Raw genomic sequence first — 20,437 nt, forward strand, 5'->3', positions numbered from 1 at the left:
ATTGGATTTTTATATATTTGACTTATGTGGATACACGCGTAAGCTGAAAGCCATGCTTTAACTAAGTTTGTCGAATTCAGCTGGTAACTAGCGCAATCATCTTACTGATATTTTCCAAGAAATGACCTTAAATGTGCGTCATACGATCACAGTCTTCCTGATTCAAAATAAATCGATTGAAAAACCCTCACAAATTTTTCTTGTGAACGTAAAGATACGGATGTTGTCGCCATACTTACTAAAACTGAGCTGTATGTGAGAGTGAAGAGCATTCATGAATTGCATGGCCGTTATACGTGCGACAGTTGCTTGTTTCTCCCGTTACGAAGCACCTTTAAATATTTTGTACAAGCGGTTACCACTGCAATTGTTATTTTGCGGATAAAGAAGATGCAAACGCGATATGCATGCGTCACCCTGAGTGTGAATGCCAAAGGGCGTGCTGCCATAAAATAGGCAAATTTTCGCGAAAATATTTCGTGCCGAGGGCAGACGAGAGCAAAGGGGACCACAAAAGGACTCAAAACCCCGTGGTTATAAGAAGCCCTTACTAATTAACCCTATATATGCACATTCTGCTTGACCATTCTGCGCAAAATTCCTAGGTCAAAAAGTATATGATGATGATGATTTATTAGCATCCCATTTGAAACGGGGCGGGGACACATCCTCACCTAGCTTGATATGCTATCAATGTTTTTCCTTCTGGCATTCTTGTATACATCTTTTAATATTATTCACTACCCTGTGCCACTACCTGTGCCTGTAATGAATCCCGTCGTTTAAGTTTCTTCCGTTTTTTTTTTCCACCAACAATCTAAACGGCTCTTGTTTACCTCGACTGCTGAACGGTTGATACTTCCTTCTACTTTAAATATAAGGTCTTAATTTATCGGGTTTAACGTGTTACAACCACGATCTGATTATGAGGCGCGCCGTAGTGGGGGACTCTGGAAGTTTGGACCAGCTGGAGTTCTCTAATGTGCACCTAAATCTAAGTACACGGGTGTTTTCGCATTTCGCCGAGGCTACCGTCGCCAATGCATGCAAGCTCTTCTGAAAGGTGTACGTTACGCACCGATCTCGCTGGGCGATTCCCTTCGCATTCCATTAGTACGTGCTGAGTGGTCTCCGGGTTTTTTCCTGCAGCATTCACAGGCCTTATCTAGTTGCGAATATTTGCTCCGGTATGTTTTTACCCTTTGGCAACCAGTTCGAGCCTCAAATAGCAAGGCACTTTCCTTCGTGTTATCGTGCAGATTTTCCTTCTACTTTCTTTTTTCTCGTACTTGTAAATCTCCATGGTCTGTTTCGTTTTCATTCTTTGCATCCAATTCCCTGTCTGTCACTCTCAGTTTCTGATTACTCTTGGTTGTCTGTCCACACTTTCAATTACCCTGTACTTGGTTGCAAACTTTCTTGACCTCTTCCTGCATTCTGTGTCCCTGCTTTTTAAGCGCAGATAACTTGTGCACTTTAGCCGCCTATTTATTTTGATCCATGTTCCTGAATCTTTCTTCAAAAATAATTTTGCACTGCGCTTCTCTCACTTCAGACGAGGCCCAACCCATTTCCCCTTGCACCGGCTCATCTGCGGTTCTGCCGTGGGCTCCCAAAGCCAACCGACCCACCGATCGTTGGCTAACTTCCAAAACTGGCAATATATCCCATTTCAGGCACAGAGGGGCATTTGCGAACGTCAGCGCTGGCACCATGACTCCTTTCCAGATTCCAAGCACCACCTCATTTATTGTCGCCCCAAAGTGCCCTATGTTTCATTGTTGCGGCAGTCGGCTTCCCTTTGATTCTCAGATTAGCTTGGTGGTTGCGTAAGTGTTAATTTCCTTTGTTTACGCGTACACAGAGGTACTTATATTGGTACGACTATGGGTATGACTTGCTGTTGAATCGACACCGCGTAGTTACTCGTCTCGTCATTCCCTATTTCTCTGTGCTAAATTTTAGGCGTATATTTGTCGTTGCATTGCCACACGTATTGGCAAGTGCCTGTAAATCTCCTGCGTTGTCTGCAAGTAGCACTACGTCGTCCGCATACATCAGTGAGGTGGGGGGGGGGGGGGAGGGGCTTTCCGCTGCACCATTTTGTCCGTTACGCGTTCATGATACATAAAATCCTAGTTGACTGCTTTCCAGTTGCCTATCTATGCCCTTAACATAAAGCGTGGGCAACAATGGAGACTGCAGGTTAAAATACGTTGGCGGGCTAGTTGGTTAGAATCCATGGTAGAGCGTGTAAGCGCGACTATACGAGGACGTGTCTGTGTATCTCCGCTGTGTCTGTGTATCTGTTTCTTCCTACGTCCTCGTGCAGTCATGCTTAAATACTCTACCATGGAGACTGAGGGCAGCTTTGCTTCAGTCCTTGGTGAATTTTTACCGCTCCATTGCAAGTTCGGCCTTGACATATAATTTTTACTGCCCACAACTGCCGGCAGCGCCTCCTGGTTTGTGCCAAGGAAAAAAAAAGTATTTGCGTGAGCCCTAAGAGCTGCGTTACATTAAGCGGCTGTGCGACATCAGGCGTCGGATAAATGAGTTTGGTGTCTCCTTTCAAAGCCATTCACTCCTATTCATTTTCATTTGCCAGAACAAACGGAGAAGAACCCGGGCACAGCGGAAGCTGTTGTCATGCTACAGCCACGCCACACCAGATGGAGCATTAGGCCGGAAGGTGCGCGTGAGGCAGATGTCGCCCTGGTCCAAGCCAGGGGGCGCGCTGAAGTTATCATCCAATAGCGTAGTTCGGCGGCGAGGTGAAAGCCTTTCGCAAATGTTTTGCATCTGCGGTGACACCAGCGCCAGGACGCCACTTGACGAGCAGTGGAAACAAGATGCCAGGGAGGCTGTTCCCAATCGCCAAGTACCAGCTGCGGTCGCTCATTAGGAGCAAACACCGAAACTGTCTGAGGGAGCGTGCTCTCAAAGTGATCTCGGTTAGAAATACGCGAGGTGTTTTCGTTGGATTTCTCAATTGGCTGGCATAAATACAGGCCTTCGCTGTCGCCTGTGTCGTCTACCTTACAAGACGGGTATAGAACTGCAGGAAAAGAATGTTCAAATGCCACGGCCCCACAGGTAAGAACACGCCCAAGCTATTGCTCGGCCAGCCATGGTGCGTAGCAAACAAAATAGCACACGACGTGGACTAACGATGGAGACCCGCAGTGGAAAATGTACAGTTAATCGTGTCAAGTCGGCCAGCCATGTCATCCGTGTCATCCCAAGGGAGTTAGCTTTATATACAGGGTGACCATTTAAGTTTCACGCGATTTCTAAATATCACCTATAGCAGATAGCATAATTCCTGTCCTGCAGCTGTGTTGTTTGAAGAGGGGGACATTACAAGCTCGCAAAATCGGAACACATGTTCAACTAACGAAAATTCGCTTAATATCTTGTCAATTCATTAATTCACAGGACACATTGCAAATTACAAAGTGGAGCCGGTTATCTTGCAAGACGTATCCATTTGAAATGAATTTTCAGGATTACACTTGTTTCGAAATATTATTTCCAGTGTGGGACAAAATACATGGGCGTTTTTTAAATTTTTTTTATTTATTCATACTGCAGGCCAACATACTGGCCCATGCAGCAGGGGTAATACAGTTGACAAGGTAATAACAATGCAACAAAGATAATAAAAAATGTATATTTAAAGAGTGCATGAAAATGATGCATCCCATAGCCAAGTTACAAAAATCACAATGCTTCCCTTAGCACAGTAACTACAACAAAATAATCGCACATTTGAATTTATATGTTGATCGAAACGCTATGCCAAACAACAATCGGACACTAAACATAACTAAATACAGGAAATTTCACATATAAAAACGAAAAAATTGTGAAAGAAAATGTGTTTATGGTTCTGTTATTTTATGTGAAAAATAGTTTTCCAACGCATTTGTGAAGTTCCCCGATTGAAGTACTTCAACAGGGAGAGAATTCCATTCGTTTATAGCACGCGGATAAAAACTATTCATGTGAGATTTTGTTTTAGCAAATAATGGCGTAAGGGAAAAGTTGTGTCTATGTCTTGTTTTTCGTGCATTAAGAGGCGTTACATAATGAGGTATTTGAAGCCCGATTTTTCCATTTATGATGTTATGTAAAAACTGGAGACGGCTAACTTTACGCCTGTGTTCTAGTGAAGTGATTTTATTCCTAAGCATTAGTAAGGACGGGGAATAGTCTCTTTTATATTTTCCAAAGATAAATCTAACGGCCTTCCTTTGTACACGTTCCAAATTCATGATGTCCTTTTTGGTATGAGGATCCCATACAACCGCTGCGTATTCAACTTTCGATCGCACGAATGTGTTATATGCTAAAATTCTTGTGTTTACCGGTGCCTTTTTAAGTTTCCTTTTCAAGAACCATAATTTCCGCAAAGCTGCTGAACATGTAAGGGAAATATGGTCTGACCAGGAGAATCTGTTAGTGAATGTGACGCCTAAGTATTTGTATTGTTCAACTTCAGCTATTTTTGTGTCGTTTAGAACATACGAAAATGTACTAGGTTCCTTTTTTCTTGTTGCGCGCAGCAAGACTGTTTTATGTACATTTAATTTCATGCCCCAAAGTTTGCACCAATTGGAAATTGCCATGACCGTTTTCTGCAAGCATGCGTGATCGTTTCGTGAAGCGATTTCTTTAAATATGACAGAGTCATCCTCAAATAGATTGACATGCACATCATCGGGGATTGCGTCTATTATATCATTAATATAGATCAAAAATAAAAGCGGTCCTAATACGCTGCCTTGCGGTACGCCTGAAGTCACCTGACGGACACTTGAGGAACATTTATTAATTTCTACGAACTGCTGCCTGTGTCGGAGATAGGCTTGGATCCATGACATAATATTTAATGGAAGACCAATGCACTTGAGCTTGTAGATTAATTTTCCGTGGCGTACCTTATCGAACGCTTTGCTAAAATCTAAAAAGAGCATGTCAACTTGTCCGGACGAGTCAAGTACTTCAGAGATTTCATGAACGACTGACACAAGCGGAGCCGAAGTCGATAATCCCTTTCTGAACCCATGCTGTAGTGGGGATAGGACATTGTGACCTGTCAAATACAGACGAATAAAGCCTGCAACAACGTTTCAGTGAGCTTTGTGCTTCAATGCATGAAAGAGCGTTGTCTTGAAATGCTGAGTGGAACAACGGTGCACTATTGCGGCGAGTTTGATGGCGCATATCTCCAAACTGGTGTCACTCAATAATTTCATTCGAAGTGGATACGCCTTCCAGACTCACCGGCTACAATTCGTAAATTGTCGTATTGCGTAAAGTAATTAGTCAGGAACTTCATTAGTGACTTTTTGTTAATTAGTTAAATATGTATTGATTTTTTGTGCCAGTTATGTCCGCATCTTCAAATTATTCAGCTAAAGGACAAGAATTATGTTATGTGCCACGGGCCATGCATCCTTAAGTATTCCGCAAAAATCAAAGAGATCCTCCCGCACAGCGTTAGCGTGTTGACGTCGCGTTGTTATTGACGGCGCCGGAGACTTGTGGGAGAGAGTAAAACATACATATGTTGACGTCACATTTTTGTTGATGGCGCGGCAGTCTGCGGGAGAGCACTAAAGATGTACATATAAAATGAAGAAAGGCCTTCTTATTTATTACCATTATTAGGTCAGAACGGGCTAGAGAGAGAGAACGTCGCATTCAACGGGGATAGGATCGTCTGTGTGTCATAGCGATGACCGCTAACCACCTGTTATATGCATGCAGCGCATTCTGCTTTAAACCGGTATCTGACTAAACTTGATTGGTTGTCGGTACCTTAAGCAGCTTCCATTTCGCTGCTGAAGCACGCAGACAAAAAAAAAAAAAAGAAAGAACTGGGATTGCTGCTTTAACCGTCCGTCCGCGCTTTCCGTTGTACACTGATGGCCGTCTTTGTCATCAACTTGTGTTGTCCAAGGGTTACATCCTCAATATTCTAAACATCCGGCGAATAGCTATACAGGAAAAAGCTTCTCCCGCACCACTACTACGCTGCTAGCGCTGTGTACTCTGAGCGTCAGCGAAAAGGACTATACGTAAATAGAAAGAAATTTCCATAGACCCATCCGGGTGGTGCCAGTGCGCCTTACCTCTGCTCTCTTTAATCAAAGAATCACGATAAGCAACCGCGCATGGTGGGTTCCTATGCGTGATCACATAACAGAGCTTGCAGGGAAGAGCGCATTACATGATGTTTTCGCCATAGAGGTGTAGCACATAGGATGCTGCTGCGTCACATTACTCGTTACCAAGTTCTCAAAAATACGCCGAGGGTATGCCTGCCAACCTACGAACAGTGAAATTCGCAGAAACGTCCCCGTTATATGACAATGGGAGGGTGGGGGAAGTTGCGTGTAGCTTGAATCTCATTTTCTGTGCTCATACCGTTTGTAGGACATAAACGAGCTTTATTTACGATGATTTACTTATGTTCGCAGCACACAAGCAGCAGCAAATTATGGAAACCACAAAGAGTAAAAAGCTACGCGTTGTTTTTACGTCATAGTTACTTATGCAGCAACAACTAACTCTGTTGCAGATTTCGTCTGTGTCAAGGACTCGTCTGAATAAACTTGCTGGAAGGAAGTACACCCATCTGGTAGGGTGTATTACGCTGCTACAAAAGTGCAACACGGGAACCGTCGTATTATTCGTTCTTGTACACATTGCTGGCAATCTTGCACCGACCCCGTCCTTTAACACCTCTAAAACATTTTCGCGAAGCTATTTTCCTTAAGGCTTGACGCAACATTTGTAAAATCGTAAAATTCATAAATTCCTAATTTCGTAAAATCGTAAAAGCCCGAGCGAACACGCGCACGTTTGGTTGCCGCGACGGCCTGCAAATAAAAGAAAAATCCGCAAAGAAAAAGAACTAAAAACAAATTTTTCTCAACCAACGTACCAGAAGCCGTACAAGCACGTTGTTCTTCAAATACTTATTCTTTATTTTTTCACTAAATACTGAATCTAAATAAAATACGGCAGAACTCATCTCGCGACGACTGTCGACACTAATAAGTATAGCATTCGAGCAATGTAGCGACAAACCGCATTCCTGAAGACCGCATTCCTGAAGTGATGACGATGGTGAAACGACGGCATGACGACAGCTTGGCGAGAGTTGGATGTCTAAGTTACAATAACGACGATTAAACGACAGCGATGGCATCGACTCGAATGTAAGGCGACAATGGCATGACAACGGCATGAGCACAATGGGATGACCACAAGTCTACGATGGCAATGGCGTGACACGGACTGCGTCATGCAACTTGCATGATGACGATCGCACCACTACGACGGCATGACGACGAGAGTCTGACAACGAATACACGATAGCGGCCGTCTAACGATGACGGCATGCTATGGCCAGCATAATCATGATCTAATGACAACAGTATGATTGCAATACATTGAGGAAGAAAGGTTGGTGTGGATGTAACGAAGGCGTATGACGACGGCGCAATGACGACAATCGGATGACGTTACTAAGTGCTAAGGCCCGTGCACATTACCGGCACGGCAACTCACCGCATGCTATGTGCCCTTCGACGGTAGTTTTGCTAGTGAACGGCGAGATTTCCTTGCCGTAGAGAGGAAGGGAGGGACACATATGCGGTAGCCGTACGGCGAAGTGGCAATCAGCGACCGCGGAGTGGTCACCCTGGCACCAACGGCAGCCTCACCACCGCTGATCGCTCAGCGGCGCCAATATCATTCCTAGACCTGCTCCGGTTCACTTCAAAGCTAAAGCTCGCGGCGCTTCAGAATGAATCACCGACTCTCACAAGCCGCAATATTTTCTTACCGTTGCTGTCGCTCTTCGTAATAGTTATACATAAAGAAGAAAATAGGTTGTTACTAGCGGCGCCGTCGGCTGCGATGCGAGCACAGCCGAGCCGGTCGTCTGCAGTGGATAGCCGCGCTCTGCAGCCGAGCTCGACAAGTATCGGAGCTCTCTTTCGTGTTCAACGTTTGACAGTGGATGTCGTTTTTCATAAAATGTACAATCTATGAATCGCTTTATCTGGCGGAAATTATTTTGCTTGGAACAGAAGCTGCAGCCGATGTGCGTCATCGCCGGTGGCGGAGGCAGCTCTCGCGCGGCACACGCTCTACGGCACTGGAGGCCGGTTCGCCGTTACTGCACGCTTGCCGCTAGCATGGACGTGCCTTCAATGATAAAAGGACTGCTGCGATGACAACGGCATGACGACGATTGGATGACAAAGCTGGAATGACAACGATGAAACGACCACGGCGTCATCACGACCTTGAACACATACCTAGTGACCCAAGCTTTAGACAGCTTGGACCACTGTGCCGGAGTGGAAATCGTATCGGCGACGGCACGAAGAAAGTCAGATCGCGAAGCTAGAATGACAACGATCGTAACACTACGACGACACGACGATGGTGGCGAGACAGCGGACGTATGACGATTGTACGACGATTGTGGCTTGATGAAGAAGGCATGACGCTACAGTCGGATAGCGAAGCTGTAATGACGACGATGCAACGTCCGCGACGGCATCACGACCAGTGGACTAAGCTATTAGACAACTCGTGTCACATAGTCCGAGTAGAAAGCGTGACAGCATGACGGGAGTAAGACACCGAATCTGGATTAACGACGATGGAACGACAACGACTTCGTCACGACCAGGAGCCCAAACCTAGCGGACAAAGCAGATAGACAACTTGGGCCACTTTGTCGGCGTATAAGAGGCTAAATCATCATCATCATCATCATCATAATCATCATCATCATCATCATCATCATCATCATCATCAGCCTGGTTACGTCCACTGCAGGGCAAAGGCCTCTCCCACTCAAAAGGGCTGAAGTAAGGAAAGGATGTCGCTCGCGTTAAAACGGTTTCGCCAAGGGTCACTTTGTCGGCGTATAAGAGGCTAGATAGGTAGACTCAAAAGGGCTTAAGTAAGGAAATGATGCCGCTCGCGTTAAAACGGTTTCGCCAAGGGTCATCTTGTCGGCGTATAAGGGGCTAGATAGGTAGACTCAATAGGGCTGAAGAATAAGGAAAGGATGTCGCTCGCGTTAAAACGGTTTCGCCAAGGGTCACTTTGTCGGCGTACAAGAGGCTAGATAGGTAGACTCAAAAGGGCTGAAGTAAGGAAAGGATGCCGCTCGCGTTAAAACGGTTTCGTCAAGGGTCATCTTGTCGGCGTATAAGAGGCTAGATAGGTAGACTCAAAAGGGCTGAAGTAAGGAAAGGATGTCGCTCGCGTTAAAACAGTTTGGCCATGGGTCATCTTGTCGGCGTATAAGAGGCTAGATAGGTAGACTCAAAAGGGCTGAAGTAAGGAAAGGATGTCGCTCGCGTTAAAACGGTTTCGCCAAGGGTTACTTTGTCAGCTTATAAGAGGCTAGATAGGTAGACTCAAAAGGGCTGAAGTAAGGAAAGGATGTCGCCGGCGTTAAAACGGTTTCGCCAAGGGTCACTTTGTCTGCGTATAAGAGGCTAGATAGGTAGACTCAAAAGGGCTGAAGTAAGGAAAGGATGTCGCTCGCGTTAAAACGGTTTCACCAAGGGTCACTTTGTCGGCGTATAAGAGGCTAGATAGGTAGACTCAAAAGGGCTGAAGTAAGGAAAGGATGTTGCTCGCGTTAAAACGGTTTCGCCAAGGGTCACTTTGTCGGCGTATAAGAGGCTAGATAGGTAGACTCAAAAGGGCTGAAGTAAGGAAAGGATATCGCTCGCGTTAAAACGGTTTCGCCAAGGGTCACTTTGTCGGCGTATAAGAGGCTAGATAGGTAGACTCAAAAGGGCTGAAGTAAGGAAAGGATGTCGCTCGCGTTAAAATGGTTTCGCCAAGGGTCACTTTGTCGGCGTATAAGAGGCTAGATAGGTAGACTCAAGAGGGCTGAAGTAAGGAAAGGATGTCGCTCGTGTTAAAACGGTTTCGCCAAGGGTTACTTTGTCGGCGTATAAGAGGCTAGATAGGTAGACTCAAAAGGGCTGAAGTAAGGAATGGATGTCGCTCGCGTTAAAACGGTTTCACCAAGGATCACTTTGTCGGCGTATAAGAGGCTACATAGGTAGACTCAAAAGGGCTGAAGTAAGGAAAGGATGTCGCTCGCGTTAAAACGGTTTCGCCAAGGGTTACTTTGTCGGCGTATAAGAGGCAAGATAGGTAGACTCAAAAGGGCTGAAGTAAGGAAAAGATGCCGCTCGCGTTAAAACGGTTTCGCCAAGGGTCATCTTGTCGGCGATAAGAGGTTAGATAGGTAGACTCAAAAGGGTTGAAGTAAGGAAAGGATGTCGCTCGCGTTAAAACGGTTTCGCCAAGGGTCATCTTGTCGGCGTATAAGAGGCTAGATAGGTAGACTCAAAAGGGCTCAAGTAAGGAAAGGATGCCGCTCGCGTTAAAACGGTTTCGCCAAGGGTCATCTCGTCGGCGTATAAGAGGCTAGATAGGTAGACTGAAAAGGGCTGAAGTAAGGAAAGGATGCCGCTCGCGTTAAAAAGGTTTCGCCAAGGGTTACTTTGTCGGCGTATAAGAGGCTAGATAGGTAGACTCAAAAGGGCTGAAGTAAGGAAAGGATGCCGCTCGCGTTAAAACGGTTTCGCCAAGGGTTACTTTGTCGGCGTATAAGAGGCTAGATAGGTAGACTCAAAAGGGTTGAAGTAAGGAAAGGATGTCGCTCGCGTTAAAACGGTTTCGCCAAGGGTCATCTGATCGGCGTATAAGAGGCTACATAGGTAGACTCAAAAGGGCTGAAGTAAGGGAAGGATGCCGTTCGCGTTAAAACGGTTTCGCCAAGGGTTACTTTGTCGACGTATAAGAGGCTAGATAGGTAGACTCAAAAGGGCTGAAGTAAGGAAAGGATGCCGCTCGCGTTAAAACGGTTTCGCCGAGGGTCACTTTGTCGGCGTATAAGAGGCTAGATAGGTAGACTCAAAAGGGCTGAAGTAAGGAAAGGATATCGCTCGCGTTAAAACGGTTTCGCCAAGGGTCACTTTGTCGGCGTATAAGAGGCTAGATAGGTAGACTCAAAACGGCTGAAGTAAGGAAAGGATATCGCTCGCGTTAAAACGGTTTCGCCAAGGGTCACTTTGTCGGCGTATAAGAGGCTAGATAGGTAGACTCAAAAGGGCTGAAGTAAGGAAAGGATGCCGCTCGCGTTAAAACGGTTTCGCCAAGGGTCACTTTGTCGGCGTATAAGAGGCTAGATAGGTAGACTCAAAAGGGCTGAAGTAAGGAAAGGATATCGCTCGCGTTAAAACGGTTTCGCCAAGGGTCACTTTGTCGGCGTATAAGAGGCTAGATAGGTAGACTCAAAAGGGCTGAAATAAGGAAAGGATATCGCTCGCGTTAAAACGGTTTCGCCAAGGTTCAGTTTGTCGGCGTATAAGAGGCTAGATAGGTAGACTCAAAAGGGCTGAAGTAAGGAAAGGATGTCGCTCGCGTTAAAACGGTTTCGCCAAGGGTCACTTTGTCGGCGTATAAGAGGCTAGATAGGTAGACTCAAAAGGGCTGAAGTAAGGAAAGGATATCGCTCGCGTTAAAACGGTTTCGCCAAGGGTCACTTTGTCGGCGTATAAGAGGCTAGATAGGTAGACTCAAAAGAGCTGAAGTAAGGAAAGGACATCGCTCGCGTTAAAACGGTTTCGCCAAGGGTCACTTTGTCGGCGTATAAGAGGCTAGATAGGTAGACTCAAAAGGGCTGAAGTAATGAAAGGATGTCGCTCGGGTTAAAACGGTTTCGCCAAGGGTCGCTTTGTCGGCGTATAAGAGGCTAGACAGGTAGACTCAAAAGGGCTGAAGTAAGGAAAGGATGCCGCTCGCGTTAAAACGGTTTCGCCAAGGGTCACTTTGTCGGCGTATAAGAGGCTAGATAGGTAGACTCAAGGGCTGAAGTAAGGAAAGGATGTTGCTCGCGTTAAAACGGTTTCACCAAGGGTCACTTTGTCGGCGTATAAGAGGCTAGATAGGTAGACTCAAAAGGGCTGAAGTAAGGAAAGGATGTTGCTCGCGTTAAAACGGTTTCACCAAGGGTCACTTTGTCGGCGTATAAGAGGCTAGATGGGTAGACTCAAAAGGGTTGAAGTAAGGAAAGGATATCGCTCGCGTTAAAACGGTTTCGCCAAGGGTCAGTTTGTCGGCGTATAAGAGGCTAGATAGGTAGACTCAAAAGTGCTGAAGTAAGGAAAGGATATCGCTCGCGTTAAAACGGTTTCGCCAAGGGTCACTTTGTCGGCGTATAAGAGGCTAGATAGGTAGACTCAAAAGGGTTGAAATAAGGAAAGGATGTCGCTCGCGTTAAAACGGTTTCGCCAAGGGTCACTTTGTCGGCGTATAAGAGGCTAGACATGTAGACTCAAAAGGGCTGAAGTAATGAAAGGATCTCGCTCGCGTTAAAACGGTTTCGCCAAGGGTCGCTTTGTCGGCGTATAAGAGGCTAGACAGGTAGACTCAAAAGGGCTGAAGTAAGGAAAGGATGCCGCTCGCGTTAAAACGGTTTCGCCAAGGGTCACTTTTTCGGCGTATAAGAGGCTAGATAGGTAGACTCAAGGGCTGAAGTAAGGAAAGGATGTCGCTCGCGTTAAAACGGTTTCGCCAAGGCTCACTTTGTCGTCGTATAAGAGGCTAGATAGGTAGACTCAAGAGGGCTGAAGTAAGGAAATGATGCCGCTCGCGTTAAAACGGTTTCGCCAAGGGTCACTTTGTCGGCATATAAGAGGCTAGATAGGTAGATTCAAAAGGGCTGAAGTAAGGAAAGGATGCCGCTCGCGTTAAAACGGTTTCGCCAAGGGTTGCTTTGTCGGCGTATAAGAGGCTAGATAGGTAGACTCAAAAGGGTTGAATTAAGGAAAGGATGTCGCTCGCGTTAAAACGGTTTCGCCAAGGGTCATCTGATCGGCGTATAAGAGGCTACATAGGTAGACTCAAAAGGGCTGAAGTAAGGGAAGGATGCCGTTCGCGTTAAAACGGTTTCGCCAAGGGTTACTTTGTCGACGTATAAGAGGCTAGATAGGTAGACTCAAAAGCGCTGAAGTAAGGAAAGGATGCCGCTCGCGTTAAAACGGTTTCGCCGAGGGTCACTTTGTCGGCGTATAAGAGGCTAGATAGGTAGACTCAAAAGGGCTGAAGTAAGGAAAGGATATCGCTCGCGTTAAAACGGTTTCGCCAAGGGTCACTTTGTCGGCGTATAAGAGGCTAGATAGGTAGACTCAAAAGGGCTGAAGTAAGGAAAGGATGCCGCTCGCGTTAAAATGGTTTCGCCAAGGGTCACTTTGTCGGCGTATAAGAGGCTAGATAGGTAGACTCAAAAGGGCTGAATTAAGGAAAGGATATCGCTCGCGTTAAAACGGTTTCGCCAAGGGTCACTTTGTCGGCGTATAAGAGGCTAGATAGGTAGACTCAAAAGGGCTGAAGTAAGGAAAGGATGCCGCTCGCGTTAAAACGGTTTCGCCAAGGGTCACTTTGTCGGCGTATAAGAGGCTAGATAGGTAGACTCAAAATGCCTGAAGTAAGGAAAGGATATCGCTCGCGTTAAAACGGTTTCGCCAAGGGTCAGTTTGTCGGCGTCTAAGAGGCTAGATAGGTAGACTCAAAAGGGCTGAAGTAAGGAAAGGATGTCGCTCGCGTTAAAACGGTTTCGCCAAGGGTCACTTTGTCGGCGTATAAGAGGCTAGATAGGTAGACTCAAAAGGGCTGAAGTAAGGAAAGGATATCGCTCGCGTTAAAACGGTTTCGCCAAGGGTCACTTTGTCGGCGTATAAGAGGCTAGATAGGTAGACTCAAAAGGGCTGAAGTAAGGAAAGGATGTTGCTCGCGTTAAAACGGTTTCGCCATGGGTCACTTTGTCGGCGTATAAGAGGCTAGATAGGTAGACTCAAAAGGGCTGAAGTAAGGAAAGGATGTTGCTCGCGTTAAAACGGTTTCGCCAAGGGTCACTTTGTCGGCGTATAAGAGGCTAGATAGGTAGACTCAAAAGGGCTGAAGTAAGGAAAGGATGCCGCTCGCGTTAAAACGGTTTCGCCAAGGGTCACTTTGTCGGCGTATAAGAGGCTAGATGGGTAGACTCAAGGGCTGAAGTAAGGAAAGGATGTCGCTCGCGTTAAAACGGTTTCGCCAAGGGTCAGTTTGTCGGCGTATAAGAGGCTAGATAGGTAGACTCAAAAGTGCTGAAGTAAGGAAAGGATATCGCTCGCGTTAAAACGGTTTCGCCAAGGGTCACTTTGTCGGCGTATAAGAGGCTAGATAGGTAGACTCAAAAGGGTTGAAATAAGGAAAGGATGTCGCTCGCGTTAAAACGGTTTCGCCAAGGGTCACATTGTCGGCGTATAAGAGGCTAGACATGTAGACTCAAAAGGGCTGAAGTAATGAAAGGATGTCGCTCGCGTTAAAACGGTTTCGCCAAGGGTCGCTTTGTCGGCGTATAAGAGGCTAGACAGGTAGACTCAAAAGGGCTGAAGTAAGGAAAGGATGCCGCTCGCGTTAAAACGGTTTCGCCAAGGGTCACTTTGTCGGCGTATAAGAGGCTAGATAGGTAGACTCAAGGGCTGAAGTAAGGAAAGGATGTCGCTCGCGTTAAAACGGTTTCGCCAAGGCTCACTTTGTCGTCGTATAAGAGGCTAGATAGGTAGACTCAAGAGGGCTGAAGTAAGGAAATGATGCCGCTCGCGTTAAAACGGTTTCGCCAAGGGTCACTTTGTCGGCATATAAGAGGCTAGATAGGTAGATTCAAAAGGGCTGAAGTAAGGAAAGGATGCCGCTCGCGTTAAAACGGTTTCGCCAAGGGTTGCTTTGTCGGCGTATAAGAGGCTAGATAGGTAGACTCAAAAGGGTTGAAGTAAGGAAAGGATGTCGCTCGCGTTAAAACGGTTTCGCCAAGGGTCATCTGATCGGCGTATAAGAGGCTACATAGGTAGACTCAAAAGGGCTGAAGTAAGGAAAGGATATCGCTCGCGTTAAAACGGTTTCGCCAAGGGTCAGTTTGTCGGCGTATAAGAGGCTAGATAGGTAGACTCAAAAGGGCTGAAGTAAGGAAAGGATGTCGCTCGCGTTAAAACGGTTTCGCCAAGGGTCACTTTGTCGGCGTATAAGAGGCTAGATAGGTAGACTCAAAAGGGCTGAAGTAAGGAAAGGATATCGCTCGCGTTAAAACGGTTTCGCCAAGGGTCACTTTGTCGGCGTATAAGAGGCTAGATAGGTAGACTCAAAAGGGCTGAAGTAAGGAAAGGATGTTGCTCGCGTTAAAACGGTTTCGCCATGGGTCACTTTGTCGGCGTATAAGAGGCTAGATAGGTAGACTCAAAAGGGCTGAAGTAAGGAAAGGATGTTGCTCGCGTTAAAACGGTTTCGCCAAGGGTCACTTTGTCGGCGTATAAGAGGCTAGATAGGTAGACTCAAAAGGGCTGAAGTAAGGAAAGGATGCCGCTCGCGTTAAAACGGTTTCGTCAAGGGTCACTTTGTCGGCGTATAAGAGGCTAGATAGGTAGACTCAAGGGCTGAAGTAAGGAAAGGATGTCGCTCGCGTTAAAACGGTTTCGCCAAGGCTCACTTTGTCGTCGTATAAGAGGCTAGATAGGTAGACTCAAGGGCTGAAGTAAGGAAAGGATGTCGCTCGCGTTAAAACGGTTTCGCCAAGGGTCATCTGATCGGCGTATAAGAGGCTACATAGGTAGACTCAAAAGGGCTGAAGTAAGGAAAGGATATCGCTCGCGTTAAAACGGTTTCGCCAAGGGTCAGTTTGTCGGCGTATAAGAGGCTAGATAGGTAGACTCAAAAGGGCTGAAGTAAGGAAAGGATGTCGCTCGCGTTAAAACGGTTTCGCCAAGGGTCACTTTGTCGGCGTATAAGAGGCTAGATAGGTAGACTCAAAAGGGCTGAAGTAAGGAAAGGATGTCGCTCGCGTTAAAACGGTTTCGCCAAGGGTCGCTTTGTCGGCGTATAAGAGGCTAGACAGGTAGACTCAAAAGGGCTGAAGTAAGGAAAGGATGCCGCTCGCGTTAAAACGGTTTCGCCAAGGGTCACTTTGTCGGCGTATAAGAGGCTAAAAAGGTAGACTCAAGGGCTGAAGTAAGGAAAGGATGTCGCTCGCGTTAAAACGGTTTCGCCAAGGCTCACTTTGTCGTCGTATAAGAGGCTAGATAGGTAGACTCAAGAGGGCTGAAGTAAGGAAATGATGCCGCTCGCGTTAAAACGGTTTCGCCAAGGGTCACTTTGTCGGCATATAAGAGGCTAGATAGGTAGATTCAAAAGGGCTGAAGTAAGGAAAGGATGCCGCTCGCGTTAAAACGGTTTCGCCAAGGGTTGCTTTGTCGGCGTATAAGAGGCTAGATAGGTAGACTCAAAAGGGTTGAATTAAGGAAAGGATGTCGCTCGCGTTAAAACGGTTTCGCCAAGGGTCATCTGATCGGCGTATAAGAGGCTACATAGGTAGACTCAAAAGGGCTGAAGTAAGGGAAGGATGCCGTTCGCGTTAAAACGGTTTCGCCAAGGGTTACTTTGTCGACGTATAAGAGGCTAGATAAGTAGACTCAAAAGGGCTGAAGTAAGGAAAGGATGCCGCTCGCGTTAAAACGGTTTCGCCGAGGGTCACTTTGTCGGCGTATAAGAGGCTAGATAGGTAGACTCAAAAGGGCTGAAGTAAGGAAAGGATATCGCTCGCGTTAAAACGGTTTCGCCAAGGGTCACTTTGTCGGCGTATAAGAGGCTAGATAGGTAGACTCAAAAGGGCTGAAGTAAGGAAAGGATGCCGCTCGCGTTAAAACGGTTTCGCCAAGGGTCACTTTGTCGGCGTATAAGAGGCTAGATAGGTAGACTCAAAAGGGCTGAATTAAGGAAAGGATATCGCTCGCGTTAAAACGGTTTCGCCAAGGGTCACTTTGTCGGCGTATAAGAGGCTAGATAGGTAGACTCAAAAGGGCTGAAGTAAGGAAAGGATGCCGCTCGCGTTAAAACGGTTTCGCCAAGGGTCACTTTGTCGGCGTATAAGAGGCTAGATAGGTAGACTCAAAAGGGCTGAAGTAAGGAAAGGATATCGCTCGCGTTAAAACGGTTTCGCCAAGGGTCAGTTTGTCGGCGTATAAGAGGCTAGATAGGTAGACTCAAAAGGGCTGAAGTAAGGAAAGGATGTCGCTCGCGTTAAAACGGTTTCGCCAAGGGTCACTTTGTCGGCGTATAAGAGGCTAGATAGGTAGACTCAAAAGGGCTGAAGTAAGGAAAGGATATCGCTCGCGTTAAAACGGTTTCGCCAAGGGTCACTTTGTCGGCGTATAAGAGGCTAGATAGGTAGACTCAAAAGGGCTGAAGTAAGGAAAGGATGTTGCTCGCGTTAAAACGGTTTCGCCATGGGTCACTTTGTCGGCGTATAAGAGGCTAGATAGGTAGACTCAAAAGGGCTGAAGTAAGGAAAGGATGTTGCTCGCGTTAAAACGGTTTCGCCAAGGGTCACTTTGTCGGCGTATAAGAGGCTAGATAGGTAGACTCAAAAGGGCTGAAGTAAGGAAAGGATGCCGCTCGCGTTAAAACGGTTTCGCCAAGGGTCACTTTGTCGGCGTATAAGAGGCTAGATAGGTAGACTCAAGGGCTGAAGTAAGGAAAGGATGTCGCTCGCGTTAAAACGGTTTCGCCAAGGCTCACTTTGTCGTCGTATAAGAGGCTAGACAGGTAGACTCAAGAGGGCTGAAGTAAGGAAAGGATGTTGCTCGCGTTAAAACGGTTTCAGCAAGGGTCACTTTGTCGGCGTATAAGAGGCTAGATAGGTAGACTCAAAAGGGTTGAAGTAAGGAAAGGATATCGCTCGCGTTAAAACGGTTTCGCCAAGGGTCAGTTTGTCGGCGTATAAGAGGCTAGATAGGTAGACTCAAAAGGGCTGTAGTAAGGAAAGGATATCGCTCGCGTTAAAACGGTTTCGCCAAGGGTCACTTTGTCGGCGTATAAGAGGCTATTTGTCGGCGTATAAGAGGCTAGATAGGTAGACTCAAAAGGGCTGAAGTAAGGAAAGTATATCGCTCGCGTTAAAACGGTTTCGCCAAGGGTCACTTTGTCGGCGTATAAGAGGCTAGATAGGTAGACTCAAAAGGGCTGAAGTAAGGAAAGGATGCCGCTCGCGTTAAAACGGTTTCGCCAAGGGTCACTTTGTCGGCGTATAAGAGGCTAGATAGGTAGACTCAAAAGGGCTGAAGTAAGGAAAGGATATCGCTCGCGTTAAAACGGTTTCGCCAAGGGTCACTTTGTCGGCGTATAAGAGGCTAGATAGGTAGACTCAAAAGGGCTGAAATAAGGAAAGGATATCGCTCGCGTTAAAACGGTTTCGCCAAGGGTCAGTTTGTCGGCGTATAAGAGGCTAGATAGGTAGACTCAAAAGGGCTGAAGTAAGGAAAGGATGTCGCTCGCGTTAAAACGGTTTCGCCAAGGGTCACTTTGTCGGCGTATAAGAGGCTAGATAGGTAGACTCAAAAGGGCTGAAGTAAGGAAAGGATATCGCTCGCGTTAAAACGGTTTCGCCAAGGGTCACTTTGTCGGCGTATAAGAGGCTAGATAGGTAGACTCAAAAGAGCTGAAGTAAGGAAAGGATATCGCTCGCGTTAAAACGGTTTCGCCAAGGGTCACTTTGTCGGCGTATAAGAGGCTAGATAGGTAGACTCAAAAGGGTTGAAGTAAGGAAAGGATGTCGCTCGCGTTAAAACGGTTTCGCCAAGGGTCACTTTGTCGGCGTATAAGAGGCTAGACAGGTAGACTCAAAAGGGCTGAAGTAATGAAAGGATGTCGCTCGCGTTAAAACGGTTTCGCCAAGGGTCGCTTTGTCGGCGTATAAGAGGCTAGACAGGTAGACTCAAAAGGGCTGAAGTAAGGAAAGGATGCCGCTCGCGTTAAAACGGTTTCGCCAAGGGTCACTTTGTCGGCGTATAAGAGGCTAGATAGGTAGACTCAAGGGCTGAAGTAAGGAAAGGATGTTGCTCGCGTTAAAACGGTTTCACCAAGGGTCACTTTGTCGGCGTATAAGAGGCTAGATAGGTAGACTCAAAAGGGCTGAAGTAAGGAAAGGATGCCGCTCGCGTTAAAACGGTTTCGCCAAGGGTCACTTTGTCGGCGTATAAGAGGCTAGATAGGTAGACTCAAGGGCTGAAGTAAGGAAAGGATGTCGCTCGCGTTAAAACGGTTTCGCCAAGGCTCACTTTGTCGTCGTATAAGAGGCTAGACAGGTAGACTCAAGAGGGCTGAAGTAAGGAAAGGATGTTGCTCGCGTTAAAACGGTTTCAGCAAGGGTCACTTTGTCGGCGTATAAGAGGCTAGATAGGTAGACTCAAAAGGGTTGAAGTAAGGAAAGGATATCGCTCGCGTTAAAACGGTTTCGCCAAGGGTCAGTTTGTCGGCGTATAAGAGGCTAGATAGGTAGACTCAAAAGGGCTGTAGTAAGGAAAGGATATCGCTCGCGTTAAAACGGTTTCGCCAAGGGTCACTTTGTCGGCGTATAAGAGGCTATTTGTCGGCGTATAAGAGGCTAGATAGGTAGACTCAAAAGGGCTGAAGTAAGGAAAGTATATCGCTCGCGTTAAAACGGTTTCGCCAAGGGTCACTTTGTCGGCGTATAAGAGGCTAGATAGGTAGACTCAAAAGGGCTGAAGTAAGGAAAGGATGCCGCTCGCGTTAAAACGGTTTCGCCAAGGGTCACTTTGTCGGCGTATAAGAGGCTAGATAGGTAGACTCAAAAGGGCTGAAGTAAGGAAAGGATATCGCTCGCGTTAAAACGGTTTCGCCAAGGGTCACTTTGTCGGCGTATAAGAGGCTAGATAGGTAGACTCAAAAGGGCTGAAATAAGGAAAGGATATCGCTCGCGTTAAAACGGTTTCGCCAAGGGTCAGTTTGTCGGCGTATAAGAGGCTAGATAGGTAGACTCAAAAGGGCTGAAGTAAGGAAAGGATGTCGCTCGCGTTAAAACGGTTTCGCCAAGGGTCACTTTGTCGGCGTATAAGAGGCTAGATAGGTAGACTCAAAAGGGCTGAAGTAAGGAAAGGATATCGCTCGCGTTAAAACGGTTTCGCCAAGGGTCACTTTGTCGGCGTATAAGAGGCTAGATAGGTAGACTCAAAAGAGCTGAAGTAAGGAAAGGATATCGCTCGCGTTAAAACGGTTTCGCCAAGGGTCACTTTGTCGGCGTATAAGAGGCTAGATAGGTAGACTCAAAAGGGTTGAAGTAAGGAAAGGATGTCGCTCGCGTTAAAACGGTTTCGCCAAGGGTCACTTTGTCGGCGTATAAGAGGCTAGACAGGTAGACTCAAAAGGGCTGAAGTAATGAAAGGATGTCGCTCGCGTTAAAACGGTTTCGCCAAGGGTCGCTTTGTCGGCGTATAAGAGGCTAGACAGGTAGACTCAAAAGGGCTGAAGTAAGGAAAGGATGCCG

At 46.7% G+C, this 20,437-nt stretch overlaps 1 protein-coding gene across 6 annotated transcripts in view; it reads right to left on the reverse strand.

Annotated features, from left to right (window-relative positions):
* LOC142572837 (uncharacterized) overlaps window positions 1-20,437 on the reverse strand; it is a 246,432-nt gene that overhangs the window by 97,329 nt on the left and 128,666 nt on the right. The gene's annotated exons all lie outside the window — the stretch shown is intronic.

Source organism: Dermacentor variabilis, chromosome 2 (assembly GCF_050947875.1).
Source record: "Dermacentor variabilis isolate Ectoservices chromosome 2, ASM5094787v1, whole genome shotgun sequence".
In the NCBI taxonomy this organism is placed as follows: domain Eukaryota; kingdom Metazoa; phylum Arthropoda; class Arachnida; order Ixodida; family Ixodidae; genus Dermacentor; species Dermacentor variabilis.